General features: G+C 41.5%; 1 protein-coding gene and 1 pseudogene across 5 annotated transcripts in view; both read right to left on the minus strand.

Moving 5' to 3' along the window:
- CHRDL1 (chordin like 1) overlaps positions 1-13,689 on the minus strand; it is a 134,937-nt gene that overhangs the window by 66,635 nt on the left and 54,613 nt on the right. The gene's annotated exons all lie outside the window — the stretch shown is intronic.
- On the minus strand, positions 10,980-11,564 carry LOC105301594 (annotated as a pseudogene).

Consider the following 13,689-nt stretch of genomic DNA (forward strand, 5'->3'; position numbering starts at 1 on the left):
TGAGGCTTGTTACCATCTTTGGATTTAGCAAGGCCGTAAAAGCAGTATGAAGCTCAATCATTGAGACCAGTGATTTGCAAGAGAGACCTCTTCATTCTTAAGTGGACCACAGTATCTGGTGGGAGCAGTTTCAAGCTCCACACATCAGTCCATCCCTGACTGGGAATCATTGAGTATAATGAGAGATGTCACTGCTGGGAGTGTGGCATAAGCAGACATTTTAGAGGCAGAAAAGAGTTTGAGAGCCACAATTCCAATACTTACAGTGATAGCATCAATAACATTAGCAATTAATATTTACTGATTCATGCTTATACTGAGCAGGCTCTGTGCTCAGCACTATATGTTCATGTCCATTAGTTCTGTTCTCCATAAGCTACCCCATGAGGTAGATATTGTTATTATTTTCCTCTACAGAAGACGAAACTAAGATTAGGAAGTGGTTAAACTGGAACTGGAACTGTCTCTGGGCCCAGAAGTGGAGTTACACTCTACTGCTCTCAAGATCTAGGTTGCATTATAAACTATAGCTGGGATAAGAGACAACCAAACAAAAATCCTTTCTATTACTCCAATTGCTTTTCTTAAGTTCTTCTTATTGTTTCATCTGAAAAGGAAAACACTCTCTTTCACATGCAGGCACATACAGTAAGTCTTCACTTAACATCGTCGATAGGTTCTGCAACTTTAAGCAAAATGATGTATAACCAAACCAATTTTACCCTAGGCTAACTGATATAAACGAAGAGTTAAGTTACTACAGCATCTCATCAATGTTATAACAAAACACCGATGAACAAAACAATGTGATTTGAGGACTTTTTGTAGAATGTTTAAAACATATAAGATAACTAATCAAAAAGTACTTGACTACCTCACCTCCTATTAGCATCAAATGGTTAGAGAGAGCGAGAGAAAGGGGAGCAGGCATTGGATGGCCAGCTCCTTTTTTCAGAGACCAATAGCCCTCTACTCAAAACATGGTATAGGGACAAGCAGCATTAGTGTCATCTGAGAGCTAGTTAAAAATGCAGAATCTCAGACGCCCCACCCAGACCTATGAATCAGCATCTGTGTTTCAACAAGATTCCTAGTGACTCGTGTGCATATTAAAGTTTGAGAGGTACTGTTTTAAGGCTTCTGGTTCTAGAGCTCATCTTACTCAGAAACTTTAATAATGATCTAGAAATGAGTCAGCTTCTCAAAGGTTAATGAGTTTTGGGAAGGCTTTTTTTACTCCCAGTTCTGGACATACATAAAACGTTTGTTCCACACTGCCTCAATCTATGCCCCACAGGAAGATAAATGCAGGCAATCTTAGAACTGTGCTCCTTGCCACCCATAACTTTTGTCATCAACTCCTATCTCTAAGAGTAATGACAAAATACATTTAGTTAAACACCAGGATCATGGGGAAGTTAAGGTATCTATGCAAAATCACAAATACTTTATGAATACAGCAGTGGTTCTTGACTGAGGGCAATTTTCTCCCAGGGGACATTTGACAATGTCTGAAGACATTTTGGCTGTCACGAGTGGAGTGTGTGTGTGTGTGTGTGTGTCTGTGTGTGTGTGTGTGTGCGTGCGTGCGTGCTACTGGTGTCTAGTGGGTAGAGATCAGGGATGCTGCTAAACATCCTCCATGAACAACACAGCACAGCACAGCCTCCCACAACAAAGAATTACCTGATTCCAAAGCCAGAGAAACCCTGGATTAAAGGAAATAATAAATACAAACAATCCGGTCCCTAAATATTCAAAACACAGCTAGAGAGAAAGGAAACCTGAAAGGGTTTTCTCCATTCTGACCAACAGCTATGTGTTGGACATGAAAGATCTAGCTGGCCTTGAAAGAGTGGTATACACTTTTGGCTTAGAGAGTTGAGCCTTTCATTGACCTAAAGGTCTTTTCCAAAACTATACCATGTAAAACCAACTGCTCAGGAATTCACGATACACACAGAAAATCTTTTTCACAAATATCAATTTTCAAACTTAGCATTAAATAAAGAAGAAACTATAACTTTGTTCTTCCCTTTCTGCTACAAAAGGCATATACCATCAAGCAATTAAAAAATTAAAATATATATAAAAAAATTGAACCAAGAATTAGCTATTGTTTGTGAGCATTAAAGAATTCCTAATGCCCTGGCAGTCAGGGCAAAAAGTGAAAGATTAGTTATATAATTCTTTTAGTTTCTAAGAGTAATTGATGAACAGTTTAAGATTCAGAATGGGTTGCCCAGGGTCACTGTTCATTACACTAAATGTCAACTCTTTCAATTTTCTGCTCCCAAGATACACATCCTAAGCCTCTTTACCAGCAAGAATGCAATTGCCTTTACCTATGGGTCCATGTGAAGCACAAAGTAAAATGTGAGGTTTGGGGGAATTGCCTTTAGCTTTATTTATAATACAAGTTCTCTGAGGGGATGACTAGTCTCTTATTCCACTAAGGTCTATAATGTTTCATAAGCAGCAAACATTTAAATACTGACAGGTTATTGTTGATGACTTCAGTCTAAGACTCAGCAATTTGAGCCCTTCCTACAAAATATCATCCTTGCTTAAGACAAGTATACAGTGGTGCTGTGTACTCAATAAACCTATTTTCCACCTCCCCTCCACTCTGCTCCCAGCACCCAGCTACACTATATTTCACAGCCTCGCTTGCAGTTAGGTGGGACTATGTGAATGAGTTCTAGTCATTGGAATATGGTAATAAGTGATGCACATGTCTTCGAAGCCTGACATGCAAAACCTCCTACACTATTCTCCTTCTCTTTCTTTTTCTAGACCAAGGGTCCCATGCAGAGGATCTAGGGGAGGGCTCTGAAGCCCTAGAGGATGGAGAGGCCACTACAGTGAGGGCCTGAGTCCTTAATGACTCTATGGAGCATAATCCTCCCTCTCCCCACCCAGCATCCACGCCCTCCACACCATGTTTAGCCACCAAAATGTTGGGATTTTAGAGCAATTGGCTAATCCTGACTAATTCTTTTATCTTTACAAATATACTCCCTCTTCTAAAATCATGGGCCATTAAAGATTCATGTTATCCCATAATATGTTAATATCACCTGCACTTTCTACCATGTACTTTCCACTTCCCTCTTCCATCTTGACAACTGTTCTCTATGGCACTAAGGACAGGAACTGAATGACTAGAGTCAATATGCTCAGAACTTCTGCTCTGATTCAAATTCCCACTGAAAGCAAATCAAAGTGAAATCAAACCCAGAGGCATGGGAAGTCCAATTTTTCTCAGGCCTGCTGCCTAATGGCAATCAACCCTTGGATCCAATGGCTTGTAGGACCTGGCTCAGAGGCTTAAATTTATTTTTATGGCTTGTCTACACAGAATTTTAGGGAATGATTACTGTCCCAACTCTTTAATTACTAAGCTATTCCCTCAGGTGTCAGTGTCAATGACCAGTAGTGCTAAGGAAAGCCAGGTAAAGTTGGGCAAAAAGGACAATTGGGTCAGATAATGGAAGGGCTAGTCAAAGAAGGACATGAGGAAGAAACCTGGAAAGAAGTTCTGGAATGTGTAATAGTTATTAGGGCTATTCATCAATATTTCAGTTCTCTTCCTTCCAGACACATGGTAGCAAAGCATGGCCATATGCTCTGACCAATGACATATGAACAGGTAATCTGTGTCACTTCTGGGCAGAAGTCTTTAAGAACCACAGTATAATTTTCTATGTTCTTGTTCCATGACACTAGAACTAAATTACAAATGGCAAGGCTCTGTCAGCCAGGGCCCCCGAGTAAGAATCACATGTGCCAACATGAGACGGACATGCAGTGTAAGAAATGAACCTTTGTTGTTTTGAGGAGCTGAGATTTGTAGCTTGTGACTGCCTCATAATTTAGCCTATTATGACTGTTATAAGGTATCCAACACTTGATGAAGGGACTCTCGTGTTCAAAATAGGAAAGATAAAACATATTCCCATAATTTTTATCTCTTCAAAGTAATTGAGGGTGAGAGTGATCGCTTCCCCAAAGTGATACTCACAGGCACTATAGCAGCAGAAACCAAGGTCTCACCTACTAATTTGACTGAGTCCATTGTGTTTAGAACAGGGATTGTGAGCCAAGTCTGACCCGTGATTTGTTTTTGTAAATAAAGTTTCATTGGAACACAGTCATGCCCATTCATTTCCATATTGTCTATGGTTGCTTTCATACTACAATGGAAGAGTTAGTACGACAGAGACTGTATGACCTGCAAAGCCTGTATGATCTGCAAATATTTACTATCTGACCCTTAGAAAAAGTTCCTGACCATGGTCTAGAAGAAGCCAAATAAAAACGGATCCATGGAGTGTCTGGAAAAGAAATCCAACATGCACTGCCACTGAGATTAAAGAGTATATGCTTACTCTCGGTAGCTACACACAGATCAAGAGTTGGTACTGGCAGAATTTTAATTAGTGCTTCAGGCCTTTTTGGAGATAGAGAAGTGAAGGGAGATCTGATACAAATGATTTCCAATAAGCACATCTTTAAAGCTGTATTGATTACTACCCACCCCCCACCCCAGTATCAGGATGGGGACAGGATCTGATAAAGGGTCTATACAGTATATGTGAAGATTAGTGAACCTGACAGTCCTCAGGATGACTCAGTGGAAAGTTGCTTAAGTACTTGCTCAAAATGATTCACTGCCTGGAGATTCCATAGCAAGTGAGAGTCTTAGGCTAAACTGGGCATTACGGTTTGTCCACTTCCCTGAACTGAGTACAGGGCAAGCAGGCAGGCCCTATGTGAGGGAGCAGGCTTTTGGAGGGTCTAATGAGGGTCTCAGCCTGTTAGACATTGCCTCTGCTGTGGCCACTGGCTGCCCTCTGGGGTGGGGGTGTATATGATGTGGCTGGAATGCTAGGAATCCTGGCCTGGCTTAACAGGCACTCCAATTGGCATGGTGTTCTATATGCTCCAAAGACTTTCTCCAGTGTCCTTGGCATCCAATGACTATACTTGGGCTTAAGATTTTGAGGGATGAGCAGGTCTCTGGAAGCTTTCTGTCTCAGTACCAGATCACTCCTCCATTAGGTGGTACCAGCAAATGAGCTGACCATTACACTGCAGATGGGACACAGGCCATTTGCTCCCTTTCCTTGGCCTGGCTCTTGGAGCCAAATGCTTGGCCACAATTCATTCTTTGGTGGCTATTAACAGGTTTTGCTTCAATTCAGCTGTTGCTGAGTTACTGTTTGTTGACTCAGTGTTGGGGGGGGGGCAAGGCCTGGGGTAAGAAATAGAGAGAGGAGAAGGAAGATGAAAGAATACTTTACTCGGACCTATGAATTGAATTGTCTTACCCTTTTAGCAGTTGATTCTGAAGGTAGTCTGGGTTTGGTGTTTTCTCTCCATTTCTAAGGTAACCAGTAAGATATGGCTCCCAAGTACTACCTGTGGTACCTTTAGTTCTAGGTGATTGTGTTTTGCCAGAGAAAAACTGGATAAGGAAGAGAGTTAAGCCTGATGTTCCTGGTTACCATTGAGTATAAAGAACTCAGAATGCAGATGGGGTCTGGAACCCAAAGCATTACACCATTTTCACCAGCCTGCCAGGCAACTTCCCAAGGTTCTCTAGTCTATACTCAAATCCCTGCACTGGCCATGGCCACATCAGCAGAGTAGAGACATCATGTCCCTTGGTTGAGACAGCATGAGCACTGACTGACTCAAATGCACTGAGTAAGATAGAAACGTATTTTCTTGAAACATATTACATAAAACATAATAGACAACAGGAAAGCCTTAGAGAGTTAATTCATTCCACAAACATTTGTCCAGAGCCTACATTGTGCCTTAGCGTATGAGGAGATAAAGATACTTGGGTTCCAAATTATTTTCAAATATCAGGGGATTAATCTCAGTTATAGGCAGTGAAGAGAATGGAAAGGAAGAGGGCATTTACTATTTTGAAACTTATCTGCGAGAGAAATGTGGCAGTAACACAGTCTAGGAAGTGGGGAGATCTAGGTTCCAGGTTCAGCTAATTTGTCAAATGTGAGAGAAGGGGCTGGAAAAAACATCTCTTCAAGATATAATTTTTTGTGGTTGCAATAATATATGATTCCTGTCCTTAAGAAGTTTCTAATCTATTTACAAGACACTGAACAGATTAACCAAAGGTACAAAATTAAATTCAACACAGGAAAAAGTATCCAGTGAATGGTATAGAGCACTGCCATCCACCACAGTAGCAACTAGTCAACTGTGTCTATTTAGATTTAAACTAATTAACATCAAATACAACTTAACAGGCAGTTCCTCAGTGACATCAGTCACATTTCAAGTGGCCAGCAGTCACATGTGCTAGTGGCTGCCATACTGGACAGGACAGATCTAGAATATTTTCATCATTGCAAAAATTCTATTGGGCAACATATATACCAGTATAGACAACATGCACCAAAGATGTCCAGAAAATACAGAACTTCTCCTCCAAGACTTTAGGCCTGGACTCTTCATGGCTGTTCATCTATAACCAATGCTGATCTCCCCAGACAGTGGGGCTCTGCTCCAATCACCATTATTGTCCTGCTCTGGTTGCTCAGCACTCCACACTGCCTCCACTGACTCTGCTCCTTTGATCTTTCCCCAGGGTCTGTGGGAAAGCCACAGCCACCCAGCCCACTCATGAAAAAGTCCCTTTTAAACAGACCCATGAATAACTAGATAATTCAATAAGTCATGAATCTTTTAGAGCTCCCTGGGCTATTTGCCCAAGAGGTATGGTAAGCAAAGTCTGACAATGACCAGTATGATTGATCAATGAAAGTTAGCATTGTATTTATTAGTTGGGAGGAACAAGCATGTACAGGACTGAGGATAAAATCCTTATATGCTCCCTCCACAGCACTATTAATAACTTGGAAAATAACACACACACACACACACACACACACACACACACACACACACACACACACATCTAATTTAATCCCAAAGACTGGTTTCACACCAAAACAAAGCAAATAAATGAAAGTAAAACAAAAGAACAGAAAGATAGGTACAAGGGCTCCCAAGAGTTCCTTTAGCTCATGACATGGGTGTGAGTGTGAGCGTGTGAAAGTGCATGTGAGAGCAAAAGTGGTAGAGAGTGTGTCCGTGAGGGTCACGTGTGTGTCTGTGGGAACTGTGTGAAGGGGCAGGCAAACTTGAGGCTTTGGAGTGAAGGCTAGGCAAATGTGCTCTGATTCAGAGGAAGACTTTCCATTTCTCTTGCTGGAGATAGGAGAATTTAACTTTTGTCTAACGACTGCATGCTTAATTCCTTTGAAGGGGGTCAGGGAAGACAGTGTCATAACACACATAATGTTAATGGCTGCTATTTTAACAATCTAAACTCACAGCCCTAGAGTGCCAGGAGAAACTAAACAGTCTTACTGCAAAGGCTGCATTTAAAAAATCAAATAAATAGCTGAAGGCACACTCACACTGAACTTGTGCCCAACTCAGTGTCAATCAACAAGTTTCCATTGAATGCTGGACAGGCCAACCCTTCTTCCAAAGAGAACACAGAAAACATTCCAAGTTCAGTTTGAGGGCAGCTAGCTGCTCTTCTATATCCTGTCCTTCCCAGTTTTCTTTCCCTTTTGCTCTTTCCTTCTCCCTGCTAAGACTTTTGTTCCCTCATCCAGCTCCTCCCAATTAAATTTCTTTCTAATGCATTTCTCTGGCTCTGGCCCTAAGTGCTGTGGTTCTTCTATTCTGTGTTCCTACACATGAAGACAGAGCTGCTGAACTGAACCTGAAGGCAAGTTTGCACCATCTGTAAAACAACAGCTTCCCATCTGCCATGTGTTCCGAGTAGAGATGGAGACAGTCTACCCAAATATACACAAAATAATGCTATGGCTCCACTTGAGAAAACTGACGTTTTGCTAAGGCGCATACTGAAAAATTGTATTGCCCCAGTGTTAGGATGTGCCTAGGCACATATTTGAAACTAGCCAGATATAGCCACTAAGTCTTAGAACAAAATCCTCATCTCCCTCCTGGACAGCATGTTCTTACTTCCCCAGACTGAACTCATGCTAAAATAATAAAAAGAGCTTGCATTTATCAAGGGCAGACTATAAGCCAGGTCCAGTGCTAACCCTCTTACATGTATTAATTCATTTAATCCTCACAATGGTCTTTTGAGACAGGAACTATTATTATCCACTTGCACACCCCCACACACACACACTATGTCACCCCCTTTGCACTACCTCCTCAGAACTCAGTTATTCAAGATCCCCTCCCCATAGTCTCTCCACTGACATCTAGAATTCTATTCATAGTGAATCATTTTAGTTAAGCATTGACCTTTCTGCTGCTAAAGAAGGAATCCTCCTGAAGGGATAACCCATCCTTATTCTCATCAGGTGTTAGTGAGAGAAGTGAGGTTGTGGGAGACTGAGAAAGAAGGAAGGGGGTGCAAAAAGATACCTAGGAGCACTAAAGACAAACTTCACCTACTCTCCATATTTGCAGTTGGCTGACTCTACAAAATGATGTCTGATTATATTACATACGAGGTACTGGGCATCCATTAACCTGACCTTTCAAGCTTCCTCCCTCCTATGCAGACCACACCCACGCTACTGAGTCCCATGCATGCCTTTTCATGTGCTCTGCTCCCTCCCCCTTTTCCATCTGGCAAAGTCCTATTCATCTGTCAGAACCCAGCTCGAATGCCCACTCTTCTCTGAGGAACCTGGCTCCTGTAGAATGTCTTTCTCTCTCCCCTGCCTTATCAGCCCTTGTCCACACCTCTACCTGAGTAATCATTATGCCTATTTTCCCCACTATACTGTGAGCTCCTTGAGGCAAGGACACTGAAACCTCAGCATCATACATAAGACCTGGCCCAGCACTTGCACTCAGTGAACGTTTGTGAAATAAATTAATGAGTGAGTGAACAAATGAGTAGATGCATACCACCAACTTCTGGTTCAGAGGAGATTCCCTTCCCTGGGTTTCTCTGGGTAAGGCTGTTGTCCAGGGTTTCTCAATAGGGTCACCACTGGAATTTAGGGTGGAACACTTCCTTACTGTATTTTGTTCCTACTCATTGTAGAACATTTAGCATCCCTAGGTCCTGTCCACTAAATGTCAAGGACATTCTCCAATCACCATGATGACCAAAACAGTTCCCCCAACATTTCCAAAGCCCTGGGAGACAAGGGAGGACCGATTCTCCCTGTCCGGGAAGCACCACTATAGCAATGACTCTTTTCCTTCATCCGGTGGTCTGAGAGGCCCCATGCAGTAGGGTCATGATGTGTTCCTGCTTGAGGTGCTGGATGACAGGCACCAACCAGAACGTGAATTAGTGAGAAAGTAGGAACTGAAGAAGTCCTGACCTGCTAACAGGAATTATGGCACATTAATCAGCACACAACAGTACAGAGCAAAGAATCCTGTTCAACGATTTTATGTGTGGAGGTGGGAGGAAGGTGTCAAGACTAGCTAAAAGAATTCCCATCAAACTTTCAAGGTAGTCCAGAGATTACCTTGTCTCTGAATGCATTTTCAGCATGACCTCATGTTTCTGCTAAGGGCTCATTCTGCTTTGAGAACATCAGCATTACTGGGCAGCACGCTCACACAGTGCACCTCTGAAAATCTAATCAGAAGGCAATTGAAAGGAAAGGCAGAAGTGATATTATTTATTTTATGCCTTTTGCCTGAGACTTATTAACCTGTCACCTGTTTCCTTTAGACCCTCCATAATTTTACCTTGGGGCTAGAGACATATGGTCAGTGACGGTTTATGGGGCTGCTTTCATTGGGATCTACAAGAACAAGAACCAAAAATGCCAGTTTCATTTAGGCTTTGCCAACGTTCTCTCTTAATGATGCAATCTTGAGGTTCAGGATTTAAATTCCTTCTTTTTCCTTCTGCACTCCGCCTTGCTTATATATACCTCTTCATGCTTTTCAAAGCAATTCACACATCAACTTAGTTTTCACTGTCAATGCAAATCTTAGGAAAATGTAGGAATTATCACTTGTATTTTCCAAGTTGAGAAAAACAGGCCTAAAGAGGCTGGCTGGCTCTGTGAAAGTCCCACGGTGAATTGGGGGGAGAGCAAGGTTAGAGACTGTGCCTTCCTTCCCTCATGACAGCACAATACAGCCTCAGTTGGGGGGAGGGAATGTGTACCCTGTCGGGCTAAAGCTCTCCTACTTCCTAAACATGATCCCGATTCTGGAAGCCAAATGAGCCCTCTGGTCTGTGAAATAGACCTGAAGCTAGACAGCTTCATTCAGATACTAATATACTAGTGCACTCTGCTGCTTGGAGGTCAAAGCTCCAGAGGCGCCAAATGCCTTCTTACTAATTCCAACGGCATATCTGGAGGACAGAGAATACACCCTTCTCCGAGCTTTGGCACTTCTTTGCTTTGTGGAAAAAAATAAAACACAATAAAACAAAGAAGACCAAAATAATATAAACAATTGAACAAAAATAACAGAACCTGTCCAACAGCCATATGCACGTATAGAATCCTACACTTGATTGTAACACTTAAAGGTCACTTTTGCCTCCAATCATAACCATCTAAAACAAATGAAAATGTAGTGTCATTTAAAAAGACATTATCCTGGGAAATATAACTAGAACATAAATGTACGGTTGTAAAACAAACACCCCTGTAACCACCATGCAGATCCAGAAAGAAAGGAATGCTGACAGCCCAGAAACCCCCTCCTCCACACTGGAAGTCACCACAATCCTGACTTTTGGGAGAATTGTTGCCTTACTTTTCATTATAGTTTTATCACATTTGTGCACCTCTCTAAACAATATCGTTTAGTTTTACCTGTTTTGAACTTCATATTAATTGAATCACATCGTACATGTTTGTGTGTGTATATGTCTTTTACTCAACATTAAGCTTGAGCTGTAATACATTGACTTTTTTTTTTACAGTTTTATTTTTATGTACACATTTGCTTAAAAATCACTGAATTTTTAGGTCAGGTTCAGGACAACTGAAGAGCCTTGATAAGTAGTTTATATTGTCTAGAGCCAAGGTATGCTGCACACCTAGTCTAGAGCGAAATGCGAAATAACATCTTTCTAAAGACAGGCTTAGAAATTCTGGCCCAGTAGATGAAGACATTTCCTTTCTCTGATAGCAAGGCTGAGGCATACCTGGCTGCTAGGCTACCATTCACAGGTATAGCCAAGAAAACAAGGTACAGACCAAAAACAAGACCAAGTAATCTACCCTGTGTTATGGTACAGGTTTCATAATTTAAGTCACCTGTATTCAATGGAAAATATACAAAATCTTTTAAACATATGTCAAAAATGTGATCACCATCATTGGTAAGCCTACATCTGCATGAGCTTGTGTCACATTTAAGATGCGCTTACAAAGATTGTTTGCTATTAGGCCACGGAGAGCAGCATTAAGTCCAACGTATGTTGATCCATGTTCAAGTAAGTACCTCTGTACTTCTGGAAGTTGGTTAATTTTTCTGGTTATGATATCAAAAATTTGATTTTCTTCAACAGTGTCATCTGGTTTATCATTTTCCATCTTGAGCCTATGCTCTCCTCCCAGAAGTTGGTGCCTCCTCCGGCCTTCCTCAGCCAATATGGCTCACTGCAATCTTTGCTCAACTGGCCTGGGCACAGCCATCTTATATTAACTTTTAAAAGACTTCTAGAAGCTCCCCATATCCATGTCTAGAAGTACTTCCTCGTACTTACCTTTTTTATGCTGACATTCATTTCTGTCCATTCCCCAACCCTTTGGTGATGGAAGGAGAAAGCTGATTAGCGTCCTCTAAGACCCATTTATCTCTCTGAAGATTGTCGATGTCCTGTCAGTCTTTCTTTCACCAGGCTCAATAATTACACTTTTCCTTCAACATTGCCTTGTAGGTTTGATACTCAGATCCTTTAATAACCTTTTTAATAAAACCATACTGAATGATGCCAGCCATGATTTGCCTCAGAAAGCAATCTCAGAGGAGGCCCTTTTGGAAATGTACTTCTCCAAATAAAGGGAAACAGAGACACAGTTCTATCTCTATAGATTTCTCTGAATGAAGACAAAACTTGCCAATAGTCAGCTCCTAATAGATGATGCTATCTGAAGTTCCTTGAGAAATATTAATAAGGAATATGTCTGTCTTTAAAACCCAGCATTTCACACAGTCATTACTTAGTTACCACTGTCACTGTTCAAGACAGTATGGTCTCTCAGGTCTTCCTCATCCTATGAAAAATGTGCTCCGAAAACCAACATTTGCTAGATTTTTCTAAGACACTTTTGTTTTATCTTGACTTCATCTCTACCACCTGCCTCTTCTCAAATTTCTTTTCCATTCTCTTCCACATTAATAAAAAAAGATACACTACCACATGGATGAATCTTGAAGGCTTTGTGCTAAGTGAAATAAGCCGGTCACAGGAGGAAATATACTAATGATTCCACTTATATGAGGTACCTAGCATGATCGACTTCATAGAGTTAGAAGGTAGAATGGGGAGTGCCAGGAATTTGGAGAAGAGGAAATGCAGAGTTGTTTAATGGGGACACAGTCAGTTTGGGAAGGTGAAGAATTCTGGAGATGGATGGTGGTGATGGTTGTGCAACAATGTTAATACATTTAATGCCACAGAACTGAACACTTAAAAATGGTTAAAATGGTAAAATTTTTATGTATGTTGTACTACAATATTTTTTAATAAAAGAAAGATATTTAAAGAAAGAAAGAAGAGTGAGGGAACAAAATAAGAGAGGGAAAGAAGAAGAAGGAAGAGAAACAGAAACAAATCAAAGAAGAAAGCAAGCCAAATTTCCCTGACCCCTCTTCTTAACCCCTGTTTCTCTCCTGTGAAAATAATAAAGAAATATACCATATAAAAGGTATGATGGTGACTGTAGACTCTAATTTGGCCTTAGATCCCTGAAGACATGATCTTGTGAAGGTGGAAAAATCAAAGCTACAAAACTGGTCAACCATTTGGGTTATAGTTATTTTGCATACAAAACACTAAAGTGGGGGCCTGGTGAAGATGGTAGAGTAAGTAAATGCTGTGCTTGCCTCCTCTCATGACTAAATCAAAATTACAACTAAACTATAGCATAGCCATCATTGCCAGAGTTCTGGTTGAATAAAAGTCCTACAACTGGGGACATACAAAAGAGGCAACCTTGAGACTGGTAGGAGGGGCAAAGGCACAGAACAGGCTGGTCCCACACTTGCTTGTGGCAGTTGAGAATTGGAAGGATATCTCAGCTGCAGAGGTCCACCCAGAGGAGCAAGGGGTCCCAGCTCACACTGGGCTCCCCAGTGCAGGGTTCCAGTACCAGTTAATATAAGTCCTCACAATTTCTGGATGTGAAAACCAGCTGAGATTATGGTTGATTGAGACAGAGGGCAGCTTGAGTCATAGACACTCCTCCAAAGAATCCAACACACAGACTTACTCACTAATAGATTCACTCGCTCTGAGCTCCAGCACTGTAGCAGCAGCTTGAAAGGCATCATGAACATATGGGGGAAAAGTGAACTGTCTGGCTTCAAAGTGAGAGCTGGAGGAGCAGCTTTCTTCTAGACAGAAGAGCTGGCAGAATCCATTGTTTCTTTGTTGCACCCTTCCCTGATCCAGCGTGCAGACACATACAGCTACCATATCTGTGTCCCTATCAC

Source organism: Pteropus vampyrus, unplaced genomic scaffold (genome assembly GCF_000151845.1).
Source record: "Pteropus vampyrus isolate Shadow unplaced genomic scaffold, Pvam_2.0 Scaffold244, whole genome shotgun sequence".
In the NCBI taxonomy this organism is placed as follows: Eukaryota; Metazoa; Chordata; class Mammalia; order Chiroptera; family Pteropodidae; genus Pteropus; species Pteropus vampyrus.